The 20,193-nt window shown below is 41.3% G+C and overlaps 2 long non-coding RNA genes across 2 annotated transcripts; both read right to left on the bottom strand.

Moving 5' to 3' along the window:
* Positions 1–3,203: 3,203 nt before the first annotated feature.
* On the bottom strand, positions 3,204–4,508 carry LOC147790267 (uncharacterized). The gene is made up of 3 exons (XR_015422946.1): positions 4,419–4,508; positions 4,234–4,324; positions 3,204–3,448 (listed from the first exon to the last, which is right to left on the bottom strand). It is a non-coding gene; the product is annotated as an uncharacterized LOC147790267 (long non-coding RNA).
* Positions 4,509–10,871: 6,363 nt separating this feature from the next.
* Positions 10,872–12,230, bottom strand: LOC147790268 (uncharacterized). Its single transcript, XR_015423005.1, has 3 exons — positions 12,064–12,230; positions 11,879–11,969; positions 10,872–11,103 (listed from the first exon to the last, which is right to left on the bottom strand). It is a non-coding gene; the product is annotated as an uncharacterized LOC147790268 (long non-coding RNA).
* Positions 12,231–20,193: the final 7,963 nt, after the last annotated feature.

Genomic DNA, 20,193 nt, shown 5'->3' on the forward strand with positions numbered 1-20,193 from the left:
TATATTTTGAATAATGTAGTGGAAGTATTCCTCTATTGGAACGGGGAATATATCTTTGGCTGATCCAAAGATTTTCCACCCTTTGATGAACCAAAATGGATAATGAATTTTATAAGCATTCTGGAAAAATTGGATAAACCATGAGTGCTCATAATTTTGATACCAAATGACATTGAACCATGCCATCTGATAGTCTATCTATGAGTAGGAGTGAGGAACAAACGGTTTTGAAAGTCTTTTTCGTGTACGGATCTTGATTCCAGTACGTCGGATTCATGACTTTGAAATTTTTTAACTTTGAGTACGCGATTTTTGAAGGATCATCGCGACTCGGAATATGAGTAATTTCGACGGATTTTGTGTTGACTAAAATGAATTCATAAAACCGTCTGGTCTTATGAAGATCTTCTGGGATATAGAAGAATCCTGATAGATAGGCTTTCTTGACGACCTCTCTTATTTTTGGGTCGTCGTTTTCTGGTTCTACCAGGGCTTCTGGTATAGATACAGATTTTTGAAAATAGGTCTTGATTTCAGGAACTGGAGAAAATCAAACGGGAACAACCGCGTCCGAGTAGGTTGAGGGGATAGAAGGTTTCTTTGAAGTGGAAGAGACAGTAGGTCTCGATGGAGTAGCGGCAGATGGCCGTGTTGAAGAGGCAGAAGGCCTCGTTGGAGTGATAACCTCCGCTTGGTTTTGAGAAAGCTTTGCTCTAGACCTGGTCACCAATGTGAAACCAGCATCCATTGCGTAGCTATCGGACGTCATTGGAGTATGTGTGTTTGAAGAAGCAATGGGCTTCTTCCCTTTTTCTGTTGCTTTCTCACCGGTCAACACTGGGAGAAGGAGGTTGGCTAGGGAGAGTTTTTCTTCGAGAGTAAGAACTCTCTTGAGAGGTAATCTGCCAAGGGGTTTTCGACCCCTTTTATAGGAAAAATTTGGAAGTCGAAGAAAGATAAAATGGCTTGCCATCTAGCAAAAATTTGTTTAGACACAAGATTCTTGACATCTTTTTCTAAAACAAATTTAGATGCCCTTGATCTGTTTTGATAACAAAGCTTTTGTTAATTAAATCGCTTTGAGATTTTTGTAGGCAAAGTACTATTGAAAGTATTTCTTTCTTCACTGTTGAGTAATTTTTTTAAGTAGAATTCCATATTCCCGAATGGAAAAGGACAATGGATTCTTTCTTGTCAAGAGACTGTTTCAGGATTCCTCCATATCTAATATCGGATGCGTCGGTCTCCACTATTAAACTAGCCCTTAGGTTTATGAGCGATAAACACGAAATTGACTTGACAAGATATTTGATTTTTTGGACTGTTTTGGTGTGTTCTTTAGTCCAGGGCTTTGGATTCTTTTTGAGCCTTTCAAAAAGTGGCTTCCAAATGGGTCTCATATTTTGAACGAAATCAGACACATAATTGAGACATCCCAAAAATATTTGTAGTTTGGTTTTATCCGTAATTTGGTCCGAAAAGTTTGAGGCAAACTCAATGTATCTTTGAATGGATTTAATGAGACCCAAATGAATTTCAAATCCAAGAAACCGGATCTTTGTTTGAAAAAGTTTAATTTTTGGTTTAGATACAACTACACCGCTCCTTTTGACTGTCGTAAAAAATGTTTGAAGATGCTTGAAGTGTTGATCGATGTTTTGAGAAAAAATCAGAACAGCGTCAACATAAACAATTGAAAAGGATTGAAAATATCATTCATAATCTTTTGAAATTTGGATGGAGCGTTTTTTAGCCCAAATGGCATAACGTTCCATTCGTATTGTCCGAAAGGGACATTGAAAGCCGTCTTGTACTTGTCTTTTTTCTGAAATCTGGATTTGCCAAAATCCTAATTCATATCAAATTTTGAAAATACTTTTGCATTTGAAATTCTTTGCATTAAATCTAATTTATTTGGAATTGGATATCTAAAACATTCCAAAACCTTATTTAAGGGTTTGTAGTTTATTACCAGTCGTGGGACTCCACGTTCCTTCTCTGCCTTGTTGACGTAAAAAGCCGCACATGACCAGGGGCTCTTTGACGGCCTAATAAGACCCTTCTGCAAAAGATTTTTGATTTCTGCTCTGCAGAATGTTAGTACTTCCTTATTCATTTGAATAGGTCGGGCCTTCGTAGGAATATTTTTCTCCTCGAAGTTTTTGACATAAGGAAGATTAACTATGTATTGCTTCCTATTCCAAAAGGCATTACGGATAGTTGAACAAATCTCCCTTTCTATTTAAGTTTGTAAAGTTTTGATTTTAGACTGGACGGTCTTACTTTGAATCTATTCTTCTATTCTTTTGAATGAAATTTCTTCTTTCAAAAAAGAAATTTGTTTTTCTTTATAATTTAATACATTTATTGATTGAATAATTGTATTCTTTTGAAGGTAATTTATTTCACTAATCCTTATCGGAGGAAGGAAATTAAATTTTATCTTCTTTCCTAGGGCTTTTGACTCTAACCCCTTTTCAATTATTGTAGAAGGGTATAATTGAGTAATGAATGGAGTACCTAGGATTAGTTCTTGTCCTAAGTCCTTTACTAAAAAGAAGGAATTTACGAAGCAAATTTTGTGATTACAAACATGAACTTTAGATAATTTGTAATTATTTTTGAGTTTATTGTTATTTGCGCCTCTAAGGCCCTCAGTAGTTTTTTCAAAATACTTTGCAGGTATTACGCCTTCTTGAATGCAATTTTGATCGGCTCCAATATCTATGAAAGCCTTTAGTGTGATTTTAAAATCATAAATTTTTAAGGTAACGAGAGCGTACCATTTTTGATATTGAGAAGTGGTGATGGCTCCAACGAAGGAACTTTGAAAGTCATCCTCATCCAGGTTTGGTTGCGCCGTTTCCCTTCGTTCTGGCAGCCGTTCCTAAAGATTGAGAATTTCTTGGCAAAGCATATAAGATTCTGACCTGGTTTCAGATCTTAATGATTGTACTTCTTGTTTGAGATTATTAATATCTCTTTGTAGGTCTTGAGTAGTGAGTTCTCTCGATTTTTCAAACCTTTGGAGAACTGATTGAAGTTTGTAGGGAATTTTTTCTTCCCTTTCAGGTGGCTTAAAGATTTTCATGGCATCTGTAACGACCCTAAATTTCCACATATCTAGAGTCGCCACTAACGTCTCATGCTCATCTCTAATGCAGAATAAAAAACCTAAGCATGCTCATCTTTACTAGCGGAAAAATTTAAAACTTCAGAATACGTTAAAACATTGAAAAACACTGCCGGACTTACGTGTTTCAAACATCATGCTGGAGTTCAAAAGACAAAATAAAACGATTACAAATTAATTAATATAAATGAATGAAATGCAAACGCCCTATCCTAACCAAGACTAGGAATTTTAAATATGCAACTATCCTATGCACGCGCCACAGTCTCTGATCACGATGCCACCGTCAACCGTACATGGGAGCCTTGCCTTTACCTGAAAAACAATATGGCACACGGCCTGAGTATTTCAAAGAAATACCCAGTAAGTGACCCCACTATAGGGGCCATGCTAATGCAAACACATGCAATCATGAATAGGGACCTATCTCTAATCATCTTAGGGGTGGCCTCCAGTCTCGGACAAATTGGATGTGTAGTACTTCCCTACACACGACTCACACGTGCGAGTGTGAGTCCCCAGGGCGCTCGCACACCCCCTGGGCCCTCTGGTCAAGCTAATCTGTAGCAACGTCCGGAGGTCAGTGGAACCCCATAGTGTCATGCGCCTCATGAACACCCTCATCTGTGTGCTTTCGCACCTGTGCGCATTCGCGCTCATTCGCGCTCATCATAAGGTGCGCGTCCGCACTCATCATCTCTAGGGGAAGTAGCCCTATGCTTATGAACATACAAAATGCATGAGGTCCCTCTAAATCCATCGTAATGTCTCTTCTAACACAACCCTCTAGTCTCATCTCTTTGTTACTCTAGGTAACACATATCGTGGATATTTATATTAATATCATTTTCATGCTCTTAGGGTTGTGTCCTACGTCGATCTAACGACATGATGCAATATGGCACTCATCATCATCTAGCATGCTCAATATGGAAACCATCATCATATTAAGGTAAAAATCATGCAATCATCATGCTCATCATAATGCCACAACGTGCGTCAAACATATTAAGCGTCACTCAACAAAATATGTATAAACTGGCACATATCATCAAGCATCATACAATTTATATAGCCTATCCTATAGTAAGGCCACTTACTTGGTTGGCCTCGGCCGAAGTACTCCCTAAATAGCTAAACGTAAGCTCCCGTTCCGTGAGAGCTGCTTCCTACTTCGCTGGGGTTTGTTTCCTATCACACCGTTCACCACTTTCCGTTAGTATTTCACAATTAATTTACCTAATTTAATAAATGTGAAATACGGCTCTAAAACGGCCTCAGATACCTTAATCGGGGCCGAAAACAGATCCGGGAGGGTCGAAACAGTGGAAACCGGGCTGAAAACAAGTGAGCCAAGCCGAACAGCCGCTGGAGCCGCCGGAGCGTCACCGAAGGGAGCCCGAGCCGTTTGCGCCGAGCCGAGCCGAGGACTGTCGCGCCGCTGTGTGACACGTGGCAGCAGCAGAGAAAGCCACGTCGGGCGGCAGTGTCGGGTCGAAGCGCGGGTCGCAGTCTGATTCGGGTCGTGGTTCGGGTCGCGGGCTGTGGAAGGCTACTGGGCCAAGGCTAAACGTTGGGCCTCGGCTTACTGGGCTGGGCCGCAAGTGTTTGGTTTGCAGGCCGGCTCAATTGGACCGTGGGTCTAGTCTGGGTTGGTTCAACTGAACCGTAGCTTCTGGGCCGGTTTGAGGTTTGGGCCGCTGTAGTTGGGCTGGGCCGAAGGCAGAGGCCAAGGGGGGAAACGGGCTGGCTCTCCCGGGTTCAGGGTTCGGGTTGACCCGGATCCGTGGATCTCGTCTTCCTTACCCGACTTTGGCCGATTTTCCGACGAGTTTTCTCTCTCCTTCCCACGGCGTTTTCGTTGCCGATTTCGGTCCTCTTCCTTCTCTTTTCCTCTTTGTTCGTCGTCCTTCTTTCCTTTTTGGGAGTTTTGCGGCCTAAAAGCTCCTAAAAGCCATAGATCTAAGAATCGATTAAGAAACCTAACTTTCCGACCTCGGTTACCGACGACGACGCTTACGAAATAAAACCAAATGCCCCTGAGTTATTGTGCTTTCGTTAGGGATCTCTCTTACGGTAGTAACAGGTTGTTTGGTGTCGGTTTAACGGTGGTTTGAGGGCTCGTCAGAGAAACTGAACACTCGCCGACGTTTGTCCGAAATCTCTCTCTCTCTCGAAATTTTTCTCTCTTTTCTCCCTTTTCAGGAGTTCTGAAGATGCTGGGCTGAGGGTGGGCGTGCTGTGGCCGTCGTTTCGCGTGGGTTCCGCAAAACACGGCGGTCGCCGGAAAACTCGCGGGTTTTCCGGCGACTGGGTTTTTTTTTTTTTTTTTTTTTTTCGTTTTCTCGTTTTCATTTATTATATATATATATAATATTTTCTTTTTCTTTCTTTCTTTCCCGGGTCGTTACATTATCTACCCCTAAAAAGAACTTTCGTCCTCGAAAGTCTCAAACTCTTGTACCAATTCGGGGTATTTCTCTCTTATCTCGTCCTCACGCTCCCACGTGGCTTCCTCACTGTGGTGATTCCGCCACAGTACCTTAACGAACGCAATACTCCTGTTGCGTAAAGTCTTTACCTCTCTAGCTAAGATTCTTACTGGTTTTTCCTCGTAGCTCATATCTTCATTGAGTTGGAGTGGTTCGTAGTCTATTACGTGGATAGGATCCGTAATGTACTTCCTCAGCATCGACACATGAAATACATCATGTACTCCTGAGAGGGCTGGAGGTAAGGCTAACTTATACGCTACCGGACCAACTCGCTCTAGGATCTCGAATGGTCCAATTAATTTAGGACTTAACTTGCCCTTATGTCCGAATCTTAACACACCTTTCATAGGTGCCACCTTGAGGAATACTGGGTCCCCCACCTCAAACTCCAGGCTTTTACGCCTTACATCGGCGTAGCTTTTCTTTCTACTTTGAGCGGTACGCATCCTCGCTCGAATTTTCTGGACAGCCTCATTGGTGAGTCGAACCAACTCGGGTCCTACTAATTCTTTCTCTCCTACCTCGTCCCAACACAGTGGGGACCTACACCGTTTCCCGTACAGGGCCTCAAACGGTGCCATTCCAATAGTTGCTTGGAAACTGTTGTTATACGAGAATTCCATTAGGTGTAGTTTGGAATCCCAACTTTCCTTAAAATCTAGTACGCAAGCGCGTAGCATGTCCTCTAGAATTTGGTTTAAACGCTCCGTTTGTCCATCTGTTTGAGGGTGAAAGGCGGTACTAAAGTCGAGGCGGGTACCCAGTGCTTTTTGAAGTCCGCGCCAAAACGCTGACGTAAAGCGTGGATCCCAATCCGACACTATAGACACTGGGACTCCATGTAGTCTTACTATTTCTTTCACGTACAGTTGTGCCCAATTGTCAACTGTATATGTAACCTTCCCAGGTAGAAAGTGTGCCGACTTGGTCAACCTATCGACAACTACCCAGATCACTGTATAGCCCTTGGGCGTTTTGGGTAAACCTACTATGAAGTCCATCTCTATGTTTTCCCACTTCCACTCTGGTATGCTTAGGGGCTGTAACAACCCCGCCGTCTTTTGTCTTGGAGCTTTCACTTGTTGACAAACTAAGCACTTTCTCACAAACCTGGCCACATCCCTCTTCATGCTCTTCCACCAAAAGTGTTGTTTTAAATCTTGGTACATCTTAGTACCTCCTGGATGCATCGCAAATGGTGAGTTGTGAGCTTCCATCAGTATTTCCTTCCTTAAATCTTCTATTGCTGGAACACATAAGCGTCCCTGATACAATAGTCCTTCATCTGATGACTTCGAGAATCAATCTACTGGACTTTCGTCTAGCTGTCCTAGGACTTTCTGTAGGTTAGGATCCTCTTGTTGGGAGACAATAATTCTCTGCCTAAGTGTAGGTTGTACCGTGAGTCAGGCCAGCTGTGCTATGACTCCCTCGGTCGCTACAGCTATGTTGGCTCGCTCGAACTCTCTTTGTACCCTTACTTCTCTCGTAATGAGGGCCGACGAGTGGACCGTCTTCCTACTCAAGGCATCTGCAACCACATTTGCTTTCCCAGGGTGGTACTGGATATCTACGTCATAATCCTTCACCAATTCTAACCACCTTCTCTGCCTCATGTTTAACTCTTTCTGGGTGAAGAAGTATTTCAAACTTTTGTGGTCGGTAAAAATTTGAGTTTTCTCGCCATACAGGTAATGTCGCCAGATTTTCAGCGCGAACACTACAGCGGCCAACTCTAGGTCATGGGTAGGGTAGTTCTTTTCATATTCTTTAAGTTGACGAGATGCGTATGCGACAACCTTGCCGTGTTGCATTAACACACATCCCAGTCCTTTCATGGAGGCATCACTATAGATCACATATCCTTCTGAGCTCTCGGGTACTATGAGTACCGGGGCGGTTACCAATCTCTCTTTTAGGTTCTGGAAGCTTGCCTCACAAGCATCATCCCATCTAAATGGCACCCCTTTTTTTGTTAACTTTGTTAAAGGCGAGGATATTTTAGCGAAGTCCTGTACTAACCTTCGATAATATCCCGCCAATCCTAGGAAACTCCTTATTTCCGTTATCGTAGTTGGGCGTTCCCATTTTGTGATCGCTTCGACCTTGGTGGGATCTACAGATATTCCGTCCTTTGACACCACGTGTCCTAGGAAAGAGACTTGTCGTAACCAAAATTCGCATTTGGAGAACTTGGCGTACAACTTGTGCTCTCTTAGGGTGGTTAGGACTTTTTGGAGGTGTTCCTCGTGCTCTAGGTCGGTTCTCGAGTATATGAGGATGTCGTCAATGAACACAATCACAAACATGTCTAGGCATTCTTTGAATACCCGGTTCATTAACTCCATAAATACAGCTGGGGCATTGGTGAGGCCAAATGACATCACTACAAACTCGTAGTGACCGTACCTTGTCCTAAATGCTGTTTTTGGTACGTCTTTTTCATTAATCCTAATTTGGTGGTAACCGGACCGAAGATCTATCTTAGAGAATACTGTTGCTTCTCTGAGTTGATCAAACAAGTCTTCTATTCTAGGCAGAGGATATTTGTTTTTTATGGTCCTCTTGTTTAGCTCTCTGTAATCGATGCACAGACGCATCGATCCATCTTTCTTCTTAACAAACAACACTGGCGCACCCCAGGGGGACACGCTAGGTCGAATGAATCCTTTATCTAGTAAGTCTTGCAGTTGCGCCTTGAGTTCTTTCAACTCAGCTGGTGCCATGCGATAGGGTGCTTTGGAAATAGGCCCAGTTCCCGGCTCGAGTTCGATGACGAAGTCGACCGCTCGGGAAGGGGGTATTCCAGGTAAGTCATCCGGAAATACATCCGGAAACTCGTTTACTATTGGCACGTTTACTAGGGTCTCTTCCTTTCCTCTCACGTCTACAGCACATGCTAATATAGCCCATCCACCTTGTTGGACTAACTTCTTTGCTTTCATCATCGAGACTACCTTGGGGGTAATCCCGGTATTTGTGCCTTTAAATTTAAAGGTAGGTCCTATCGGTGGTGAAAATTTTACTTCCTTTTGGTGACAGTCTATACTAGCTCGATTTTCAGCTAACCAATCCATGCCTAGTATGACGTTGAAATCTGTCATGTTTACCACCATCAGGTCAACGCTTAAAGTTTGGTTCCCTATGATTACTTGGCCATCCTTTACTCTATCCCTAGATACTAAGTCTACCCCCGCAGGGGTGCTTACAGACATTTCATGCAATAAGGGTTCTAATTCGAACCCTGCTTGTACAACAAAAGGCATGGAAATAAAGGAATGCGTGGAACCATAATCAAATAAGGTAAAAGCAAAATGACCTAAAATGGATAGTGTACCTGTCACCACGGCGTCGGACCTCCCAGTGTCCTTGCTGGTTGACGCGTATGCCCTTGCTTGAGCTCGCGGTGGTGCTGGTTGATCCGTTTGCTCTACTACTCTGAGCGGGTTTGCTTGTGCTGCAGCATTTCCGGCCGTGCAGTTCACGGCGATGTGCCCCTCTTGACCACATCTATAACACGCTCGGCTGCCAGCCATGCACCTCCCACCGTGTAGTCTTCCACAGATAGTGCACCCTTCCTCTCTCCTCCCTCTGGCCCCATCTTGATTCCTAGGGTTCCTGTCAGTATGTCGGGGAGGGCGTCGCTCATCCCATCTAGGAGCGGGTCTGTTATTGGAACGGTGCCTACGTGCTGGTGGTGGACGGTCAGAGCCTCCTGATTCATGAGGACGCTTCTGCCTAATTATAACTGGCTCTTCACGTCATTTCTCATCCTTTGGTTTCTCTAAAGCCTTGGCAGTTCTCAAGGCTTCCTCATAGGTCTTTGGGTTGAACGCCTCCAACATGCGGCGGATTCTTGGTTCCAAACCCAATACAAATTTCTCTGTCATCTTTTCCTCAGTGTCCACCATGGACGGTGCAAATCTCTTGACTTTATTAAACTCTCTGTTGTACTTCTCCACTGTGAGTCCTCCCTGTACCAGGTGGGCGAACTCCTGCTGCCTTTTAAGTCGCTCTGACTTAGGATAATATTCTTTAAGGAAGGCCTCCTTAAATCGTTCCCAGTTCATTGGTCCCCCTTCTGGGTTAATGAGGGTTTTGTTATCTCTCCACCATATCTCTGCGTCCTTTTGTAGGACGAAGGTTGCACAGGCGACCTTTTGGTTCTCTGGGCACTCCATAGTCTCAAAGGTGGTTTCCACCGCTGCAATCCACATTTGGGCTTCTATGGGGTCTACCAGGGAACCAGTGAATGGTCGAGGGTCGTATCTCTTGAAATCCCTTATCCAGTTTGAACATCTAACAGGTTGTGGAGGGTTTACTGGGGCATTGGCCTGAGCAGTGGCCTGTGCCTGTGCCTGTGCCTATGCCTGTGCCTGTGCCTGTGCCTGTACTTGTGCCAGTGCCAACGCCTGTGCCTGGGCCTGTGCTTGGGCTTGTTCCTGGGCCTGTTGTAGACTGGCTTGCTGATTGGTTACCAAGGTTTGAATTAGGGCTTGGATGGAGTCACACATTAACCTAGTATTAGCATCGACCCACTGGGGGTGCAGCTTCAGGTGCGACTTGGAGTGGTAGGGTAGGCTGGGGTGGAGGTTCTACTTGTGGTGGAGGCTGTACTGGTGGTAAGACTGGGGGCGGCGTAACTGTTACCGGCCCAGTCTCTAATCTTTCTTGAGGTGGGCCCTCTCTGCCACACCTCGTCCTACTTCTCTACGACGGGGTCGCCCCCTTCCTCGTCTTCCTCTTCCTCTTCCTCGTCCTCCGGGCATGGTTCTATAAACCAATATAAGGTTGCTTAAGTCTAAGGCCTTAATACTATGCAATACATCGTAACGCCAAAGAAGTAAACATTCATCATGCTAAGCATCATATCATGCTATTAACAAAATTACTCAGCATGCAACACATGCCGTCATACTCTTAAATAAATACGTGAAATATCACAACCATTTCAGTAATGTCAACATAAAAAAAATGCATGCAAGTTTTAAAACGTTTCTCTTTTCTTATCTTATGCAAGGCGTACCTGACGGTGACGGGGCATCGACGTTGGGACCGTGGAGCGTGCCAAGCCTACATCGTAGGCTAGTCTACAGAATCTAAAACCTAGAGCTCTGATACCAACTGTAACGACCCTAAATTTCCACATATCTAGAGTCGCCACTAACGTCTCATGCTCATCTCTAATGCAGAATAAAAACCTAAGCATGCTCATCTTTACTAGCGGAAAAATTTAAAACTTCAGAATACGTTAAAACATTGAAAAACACTGTCGGACTTACGTGTTTCAAACATCATGCTGGAGTTCAAAAGACAAAATAAAACGATTACAAATTAATTAATATAAATGAATGAAATGCAAACGCCCTATCCTAACCAAGACTAGGAATTTTAAATATGCAACTATCCTATGCACGCGCCACAGTCTCTGATCACGATGCCACCGTCAACCGTACATGGGAGCCTTGCCTTTACCTGAAAAACAATATGGCACACGGCCTGAGTATTTCGAAGAAATACTCAGTAAGTGACCCCACTATAGGGGCCATGCTAATGCAAACACATGCAATCATGAATAGGGACCTATCTCTAATCATCTTAGGGGTGGCCTCCAGTCTCGGACAAATTGGATGTGTAGTACTTCCCTACACACGACTCACACGTGCGAGTGTGAGTCCCCAGGGCGCTCGCACACCCCCTGGGTCCTCTGGTCAAGCTAATCTGTAGCGACGTCCGGAGGTCAGCGGAACCCCATAGTGTCATGCGCCTCATGAACACCCTCATCTGTGTGCTTTCGCACCTGTGCGCATTCGCGCTCATCATAAGGTGCGCGTCCGCACTCATCATCTCTAGGGGAAGTAGCCCTATGCTTATGAACATACAAAATGCATGAGGTCCCTCTAAATCCATCGTAATGTCTCTTCTGACACAACCCTCTAGTCTCATCTCTTTGTTACTCTAGGTAACGCATATCGTGGATATTTATATTAATATCATTTTCATGCTCTTAGGGTTGTGTCCTACGTCGATCTAACGACATGATGCAATATGGCACTCATCATCATCTAGCATGCTCAATATGGAAAACATCATCATATTAAGGTAAAAATCATGCAATCATCATGCTCATCATAATGCCACAACGTGCGTCAAACATATTAAGCGTCACTCAACAAAATATGTATAAACTGGCACATATCATCAAGCATCATACAATTTATATAGCCTATCCTATAGTAAGGCCACTTACTTGGTTGGCCTCGGCCGAAGTACTCCCTAAATAGCTAAACGTAAGCTCCCGTTCCGTGAGAGCTGCTTCCTACTTCGCTGGGGTTTGTTTCCTATCACACCGTTCACCACTTTCCGTTAGTATTTCACAATTAATTTACCTAATTTAATAAATGTGAAATACGGCTCTAAAACGGCCTCGGATACCTTAATCGGGGCCGAAAACAGATCCGGGAGGGTCGAAACAGTGGAAACCGGGCTGAAAACAAGTGAGCCGAGCCGAACAGCCGCTGGAGCCGCCGGAGGAGCCGCCGGAGCGTCACCGGAGGGAGCCCGAGCCGTTTGCGCCGAGCCGAGCCGAGGACTGTCGCGCCGCTGTGTGACACGTGGCAGCAGCAGAGAAAGCCACGTCGGGCGGCAGTGTCGGGTCGAAGCGCGGGTCGCAATCCGGTTCGGGTTGTGGTTCGGGTCGTGGGCTATGGAAGGCTACTGGGCCAAGGCTAAACGTTGGGCCTCGGCTTACTGGGCTGGGCCGCAAGTGTTTGGTTTGCAGGCCGGCTCAATTGGACCGTGGGTCTAGTCTGGGTTGGTTCAACTGAACCGTAGCTTCTGGGCCGGTTTGAGGTTTGGGCCGCTGTAGTTGGGCTGGGCCGAAGGCAGAGGCCAAGGGGGGAAACGGGCTGGCTCTCCCGGGTTCTGGGTTCGGGTTGACCCGGATCCGTGGATCTCGTCTTCCTTACCCGACTTTGGCCAATTTTTCGGCGAGTTTTCTCTCTCCTTCTCGCGGCGTTTTCGTTGCCTATTTCGGTCCTCTTCCTTCTCTTTTTCTCTTTGTTCGTCGTCCTTCTTTCCTTTTTGGGAGTTTTGCGGCCTAAACGCTCCTAAAAGCCATAGATCTAAGAATCGATTAAGAAACCTAACTTTCCGACCTTGGTTACTGACGACGACGCTTACGAAATAACACCAAATGCCCCTGAGTTATTGTGCTTTCGTTAGGGATCTCTCTTACGGTAGTAACAGGTTCTTTGGTGTCGGTTTAAGGGTGGTTTGAGGGCTCGTCGGAGAAACTGAACACTCGCCGACGTTTGTCCGAAATCTCTCTCTCTCTCTCGAAATTTTTCTCTCTTTTCTCAGGCGTTCTGAAGATGCTGGGCTGAGGGTGGGCGTGCTGTGGCCGTTGTTTCGCGTGGGTTCCGCGAAACACGGCGGTCGGCGGAAAACTCGCGGGTTTTCCGGCGACTGGGTTTTTTTTTTTTTTTTTTTTTTTTTTTCGTTTTCTCGTTTTCATTTATTATATATATATATATATATATATAATATTTTCTTTTTCTTTCTTTCTTTCCCGGGTCGTTACAGCATCTTTGAGTCGTTGAGCGATTTTCTGTTGAATTTATGGATCTTGAACTTTTTCTACTACTTCGAGTAGAATTTCTTGATCCTTTGTAAGGACATTTATGCATCCTTCGCACGTCCTCTTTCCTTCTTGTCCTGATTCATATTCTGTGCTAGAATATGAATCGGATTCTTCTTGGAGTTCGAGGCTTTCTCCCTCGCTTGATTGTTCTGAGTCGGTTAGAGCTAGTCGTAGTAGCTGATTTTTCAGCTCTTGATCTATATCCAACTCATTGATCTTTCCTCTTATCATACACTTGTTAGCATAGTGTCCTTCTTCTCGACATTTGAAGCAAGTTTCCTTTTTCTTTCCTCTATGGGTTTTTGTAGGAGTATACTTTCTTCTTGAATATGTAGGCTTTTGAGATGTACTGGTTTGTTTCGATACTTTTCTCTGGGCCTGTATGAATTATAAGGCTTTGGATGCGTCTTAACCTTCTTCTTTTTGGAGGTTTAGGGGGCCTCTATCCCCTTGCATCCATATTGATTGCAAAATCTTCCAAGCTCTTTTCTATTTGATATCGAAGAATTGAGCTTGTTTTGAATATTTGACTCATTGCAAAGTCTGAGTCCTTGTTCTATGATGAAGGATGCTATTGACCCGTATGACAAAGTCTGCCATGGAATTGTTCCATTATACTTTGTCTTAAGACCGTCTTTGATCCTCCTTGAGAAGTGTTTTGGTAGTTCATTGACCAAATTCTCTTTCCAGAATTCCAACGAACTGTCTGTTCTAATAAGAACTTTGCTCAAATACATGTCTTTGTACCACCTGAAATCTTCTAAGGTGGGGCACTTCAGGTTCATGAGTATTTCGGCGGATCTTTCCTGGTATTTCAAGGGGTCGCCAACGAAGAATTCTATAAGGGTATAAATGAGGGTGTTGACAGCATCCTCTACCCTTTCATGTTGTACTTCGATCCTAGTTGATGGTCTTCCTCTTTGATGATTTGAGTAGTTGGTCTATTGACATGGTGGCTTAATATCTTTTGGCGAGTTGCTTCATCGAGATATTTGTCCCACCAGTCCTTGATGGTCGGATTTATGGCCCTGTAATTTATACGCGCCTGCGGCCATCATCATTTCATTGACAACATTCATTATCAGATAGTCGGACAATCCATCGATATTCCATTCATAGATTGCTAGACCATTGTAATGCGCTTGAGTTTGTAGAGTCTTTTCTTCGAATTGAATATCCGGAAAAGATGGTTGAGGATACAAGTTTTTCTGATTACTGGTATTATTTTGACTTCTCCTGGAGATTCTTTCAATTTTATTGTACAGAGGCTCTTCTACCTCATCTAAAATCTCGTCTTCGAATTCTTGAATTTCGTCGTCATTGTTAACGACATTGACAGATGAATCCTGATGTGTTATCCCAGGTCTAGGATTCTATCCAACTTTTCTTCTATTTTGGCCATCGCGGCCTCTTCTTTAGAAATCCTCTTTGAAAATACGTCGAGGTTTACCGGTCTGAGTATTGGGATTGACTCATCGACTTTCAGTACAGAGCTACCTACTTGTTCTTGTAGAGTACAATAATTTTTTGAGATTTTCCCCTCGATACTCTCAAGCTGGGTGGAGATCGTGGATAAAATCTTATTTGAATAATTATTTTGATGCTGGATATTCTTGATATCCTTTAGGGTCGGATTGCCCTTTTCTAGTCCTTGTGGGATAGTTTTGAAAGGACTAGCTTTGGCCCTTTCTCCGTAATAATTGTCAAATTCGACTTTTTCCTACGGAGGATGTTTTGAATATACTTCGCCTCTTCTGGTAGTCTTCCAGCTTCTTTGAGTCGAAATGCATATTTGCAAAATATTTTATTCAAACCATTCGAAGGATGATATGTTTTCTTTTATGGTTTCCATATGAGAATACCATTGAGCTCTTAATTCACTTCGCTCAGCTTCTTTGTAGGTTTGGAAGAAAGCTTTTCTCTTTGAAGAGTTGGCAGCTGACATAAAATCTGCCTTCAATAATTCTTTCTCTCTGGAAATCAGTCGTAATGACATTTAGCTGACTTTCGTAGACGGATTGAGTATCCATATCCGTATGGGTTGGAGATCTTGAGCCATCTTCATAGTGGATTGATACCCTTTTTTGATCATAACTGACCTCTTTTACCTTTAAGGGGTCATACGTTGATCTTGAAACTCCCGACGTACTTGGTCTAGAAGTCAAGAATTCTTTTACTTTTGATTCTGACGAGGGTTCTTTGCTGAATTTTATTTCAATGCTTCCATCGTCATGTTCGATGATTTGTAATGGGTTTTGAGATTCCTTTTTCCTTGGAAGATTAGCATCTTCTATTTTCCAGAGAGTATTTCTGGTTATTTGATCCCAGGAAAGAGTTTTTGGAAAAGTCACTAAGGACATTCCAATATTTGCCTCTATGAGCATGGTTGATCCTTTTGGCGAGGATCTTATTTTTCTTGGAGAAATATTTGTATTCACGAGTTTGTAATAAACCCTGAATATGACGACTGAAGAATGAGTTTCAGCCTTGATGTTCAAAATTTTTTATTGTAAGTCCAACATGAGGGTTGATAATATGTGCGGGTCGTGGAGCGACAAAGTAAAATTTGGATAACAATTGAAATAGACTGGTTCATTCTCTAGATTGGATTGAACCATTCCCAATAAAGAATTTGAGAAATCTTTGAGTAAAATTGAAGGTTGAGATTTGGTATATAGTTTTAGGATCTACCTTTGGAATAATCCAATTTTGGAGTTGATCTTCGATCGTGGCAATCTGATATTCTTGATTGACAGTATTTGAGATTGTGAGATTTTCTCCCCTTCTATGTTCATTTGAACTTTCTTCTTCCTTGGTAGAACATTTGAAATGGTTTGATTTTCTGAGCTTTCTTAGAAATTTGTTCATAAGAAGATAGATAAGATAAGAGATAGAGTAGATTAATTTTTCTCTGAATTCTTCAATTGATATTCAAGAGAGAGCTATCGGCCGATTGATGCTCTCCTTACATTGATGAAGTCGTTTTATAGACTTCGGATTTGAACGTGAATTTGAAAAACACCAACTAAGAGATAAGATCAAATCTAACAGGACAGGACCCCTGCAAGATCTGCTTTCCTAAAAGTAAGAAAAGGCATAAAGCAAACTAATAATTTAAAAGACTAATAATTTACAAACACTGATAATTCACATGTAAGCGTTCACTGTGTGGCTAACAAGTTGTCAATCTTTGTTTTGTCTCTAATAAAGGTGTCAGGTTGTAGATAAGATTTTCTTCATAATTTTTCATATGACTATGCACCCAAGCTTGCCAACGGACTTACTGCGCTTCTCGCGTCTTACCACCTGGAACACAAGGGCTATTCGCTCAGCTATCACATACTCCAAATTCTTTTGAATCTCTCTTATCATCCTCCTGGTTTACACTGTCGTTTTTAACGATCGAGTAACTTCTCTTCCCTCACAAAAATTGAGAGGTTGGCTCTGATACCATTCCTACGCTTAATGACTTGAGCCCTTACAATTTACATGAGCTCTGTCATCCTAGCTTAATTTACATATTCCAAATACAATTCTTAATGTACATACAAATAATTAGATGAAAGTGGAAATCCATATTCATCATGATGAAAATGGAAAAAGTGAAAATAATTAAAGTGGGAAAAGTGAAAATGATAAAGCAAAAGATAGAATACAAACAAACATGATTAGATATGTGAGGAAATATGTTTCATCCTGACATATTTCACCTACGATTTTTTTTTTTTTTTAATGTCGTAGCGGATACTCGATTCTAGGCATGAAAACTATCTCGACAGACCAATGTAGTCTTTCCAACATGTTTTGTCCTCATTCACATGCATCCTAGGAAAATTTCTAAAAGGTCTCCCAACATATAATTGCTCCGAGTAAAGCATGCTTAACCATGTGGTCCTATGATTGAGCTACCATAAAGGAAGATGCTCCTTGGCTGTATAGGTAGTGACTTTCAAGTCTTTTAAACATTTCTTAATCATCTTATCCTCACGGTAGCTCTTATAAGGATGTGATCTTAGGTGATTCATGTACCCATAATTTACTCAGAAGTCACACTTATTCACATAGTATTGTTTTTTCATGAATTACTTTTTCAACCAAATTTAATAAATTCAAAGTAAAAAAGAATAAAAAGTAAAATAAAATGGAATTTGAGATAAATTGACAAGAATATTACTTTAACCTCTTTTTTAATTATTATATGGATAAATAAATTTTTGTTCTAATAATTGTAAATTATATATATTACATAAATTTAGTAGTTACTCCATTGATTTTTTGTCTGAACTTTTTTTTTATTATTATTTTAATCAAATTAATATATTTTTCTTGACAAACAAAATGTTAGTTAATATGTAAAGGAACGTCGGAAAGAGAAAAATAAAATTTAACAAATGTGAAATAGAAGTTTTAGTCGTAAAAAGTATACCTAGTTGAAGAACAATCATTATATTTTGAGTACAAGATCTACTAATTTTGCTACGGCATAGCAATATAGCATAACGTGAGACATCCGATCCCTTCAAAAACTTTTTTTGAGAACATGCCCACTAGTAGATTCATTGACAAAGAGGGACTCTGTGGTGGACCTCTTGACAACTGCAATGGAGATTCATCGTCTCCATCTTTTAAGGTAGGTGGAGTTTCTATCGTTCTAATTATGATCATCTTATATTGCATTTGACATCCATTCGAAATGGAGCAAAACAAGGAAAGAAAATCTATGGATTCGGATGTCTATTTCCCACCCACGGAAAGAATTTCTTCCAAAGATCAAATTGAGACCACTATTACTTATCACGAGATATGTGCTTATGGCGGGACTGTATACAAGGCAGTGATGCATTCTGGACAGGCCATTACTGTCAAGAAGTTAACATGAAACAGGGAAGGGAGTAACATCTATAATAGGAAAGAGCCTATAAAGTATTTTCAGAGTTTGTAGTACATGAGGTAATGGTTATGTTACCCAACTATTGCTTAGATTTTGCATTTATTCAAGAATTCAATAAAGCATCCTCTGTATAGTTTTTGAAAGTTGTTATATTGTTCTTTATTCTCAATCTTGTAAGTTTTTAAGGTTCATAATTTCTTGAGGCAAAAATTGTAACATGCATTCGTAAATATATGAATACATCGTAATAACAAACATGGGTTGTTCTAGAAGGTCATACATTCATAATGAATTCCTTAGAGGATTCTATAAGGGTCTTGACTTTTGTGTCTTGAGTAGTTTCCTTTAGATGTTTCTTTGGTCTTAACTTGCTTTAGGTTCCAAGCTTGCTCTATCAACTTGAACTATTGAACATAACTCCTTGTCCTTACGAATAGGCCTTAAAAGAAGTAGCAAGTCATTTGGAGCACATATAGACCTTGAATTTAAATAAGTAGTCCTAGGGGCATGTTGGTTATTTTATCTGTAATTCTTGGTTTTGCTAATCAACGTGTTCCAATAACTTTCAAACGTCTTCACATCTTCAGACATCACATAATAAGGTCTACCACATAATTTAATAGCATTGGGAGGTCTTTTAGGTCATGAACCATAGTTAGATATCCTTAGGGGTAATATAGTTTTGCACCATTTCTTTGTTTACCTACTTATCCTTCCTTATCCAATGTAACACACCAAAAAATGAAGAAAAGCCATCCATGTAAGACCCAATGAATGCAAGAAAAGAAATTGAGAGGATTGATCAAGGACATCAGTCTTAATAATGACCAAGAAGGGATGAAGAATTGTTAGGAAAATTATGGATTTTTTTTTTATAGAAAAATAGTAATAATATATTCTGAACTTTGACAAACTACCTAATGACCCCTGAAGATATGGATAATTATGAAACTGCCATTATGACAAGAATCAGATGATCAACAGTGACTATCTGCACAAAATCCATCCAATCTTGACTCTCAGCCTATTGGAGCAAAGATCTAAAACAAGGTAAGGGGTTTGACCCATATCGAATCTCGATTCTCAACAGTGACCATCTCGACTCTCATTACTTGTGGATTCATAGACTAGTCGAAGCAAAGAATTCAAGCCCTATATTCTCCACCTTCAAATATCTTAAACATGGTAAGGGTTTGACCCATTAATAGAATGACATCTCTTTCATCATCATGAGGACCTCCAATAAGATGGAATACATACTTTATGATGAAGTTTTAAAATCATGTAAGATTAAAAGCGTATTGGACATTCAAAGTTATCTATATTATACGTTTAGTCCACGACAAACTTTCAACTTTATATCTATTTGGTCCGTAAACCTAAGTCTATGTCCAATAGGTCTCTAAATTTTCATTTTTTTAAGTTCAACATTTTAGGAGTAAGAAATTGAACTATGGAACTTTGTGATCTTAATTCATACCGTATCTACTAAATTATGCTTAGGGTAGTTCATACCTTATTTGCAAACGGTCAAAATGTATGTGTCAAACTACTATAATACGACAGTTTCTCATTAGTTGAAGCATTTGCGGGTCAAACTAAACTGGGTTTATTATGCGAGTGTCGCCTATCGGACCACTTGAGAGTCGTAATAAACAAATTCCATTATGCGATTGATGTAAGACCGTGACACTAATCATGTCAATTTGAACAAGCTTATAAAATGAATTATATTGATTGGGTGGCTATAAATTCAATTGATAATTCCATAGTAAATAGATTAGAAAATAAAAATAATGATATTCTTCAAGACTGCGCCCACATTGAAATCAGACCCATTTTCATCGAAATAGAATAGACAATTAACGTAACATTAAAAGCTAATGAGATGTTTAAATTTTATAACCAATAAAAAAAAAAAAAAAGAAGTTAATTTGGTTTTGCTTGTCATATTTGAGTTTGATTTATGTTCGAAAAAATGATGGGAGATTTCGATAAATGAGGGCAAATAATTCTGATCAAAGTGGAAGAA

This window comes from Cucurbita pepo, chromosome 11, assembly GCF_057944985.1.
Source record: "Cucurbita pepo subsp. pepo isolate OVF chromosome 11, ASM5794498v1, whole genome shotgun sequence".
Classification (NCBI taxonomy): domain Eukaryota; kingdom Viridiplantae; phylum Streptophyta; class Magnoliopsida; order Cucurbitales; family Cucurbitaceae; genus Cucurbita; species Cucurbita pepo.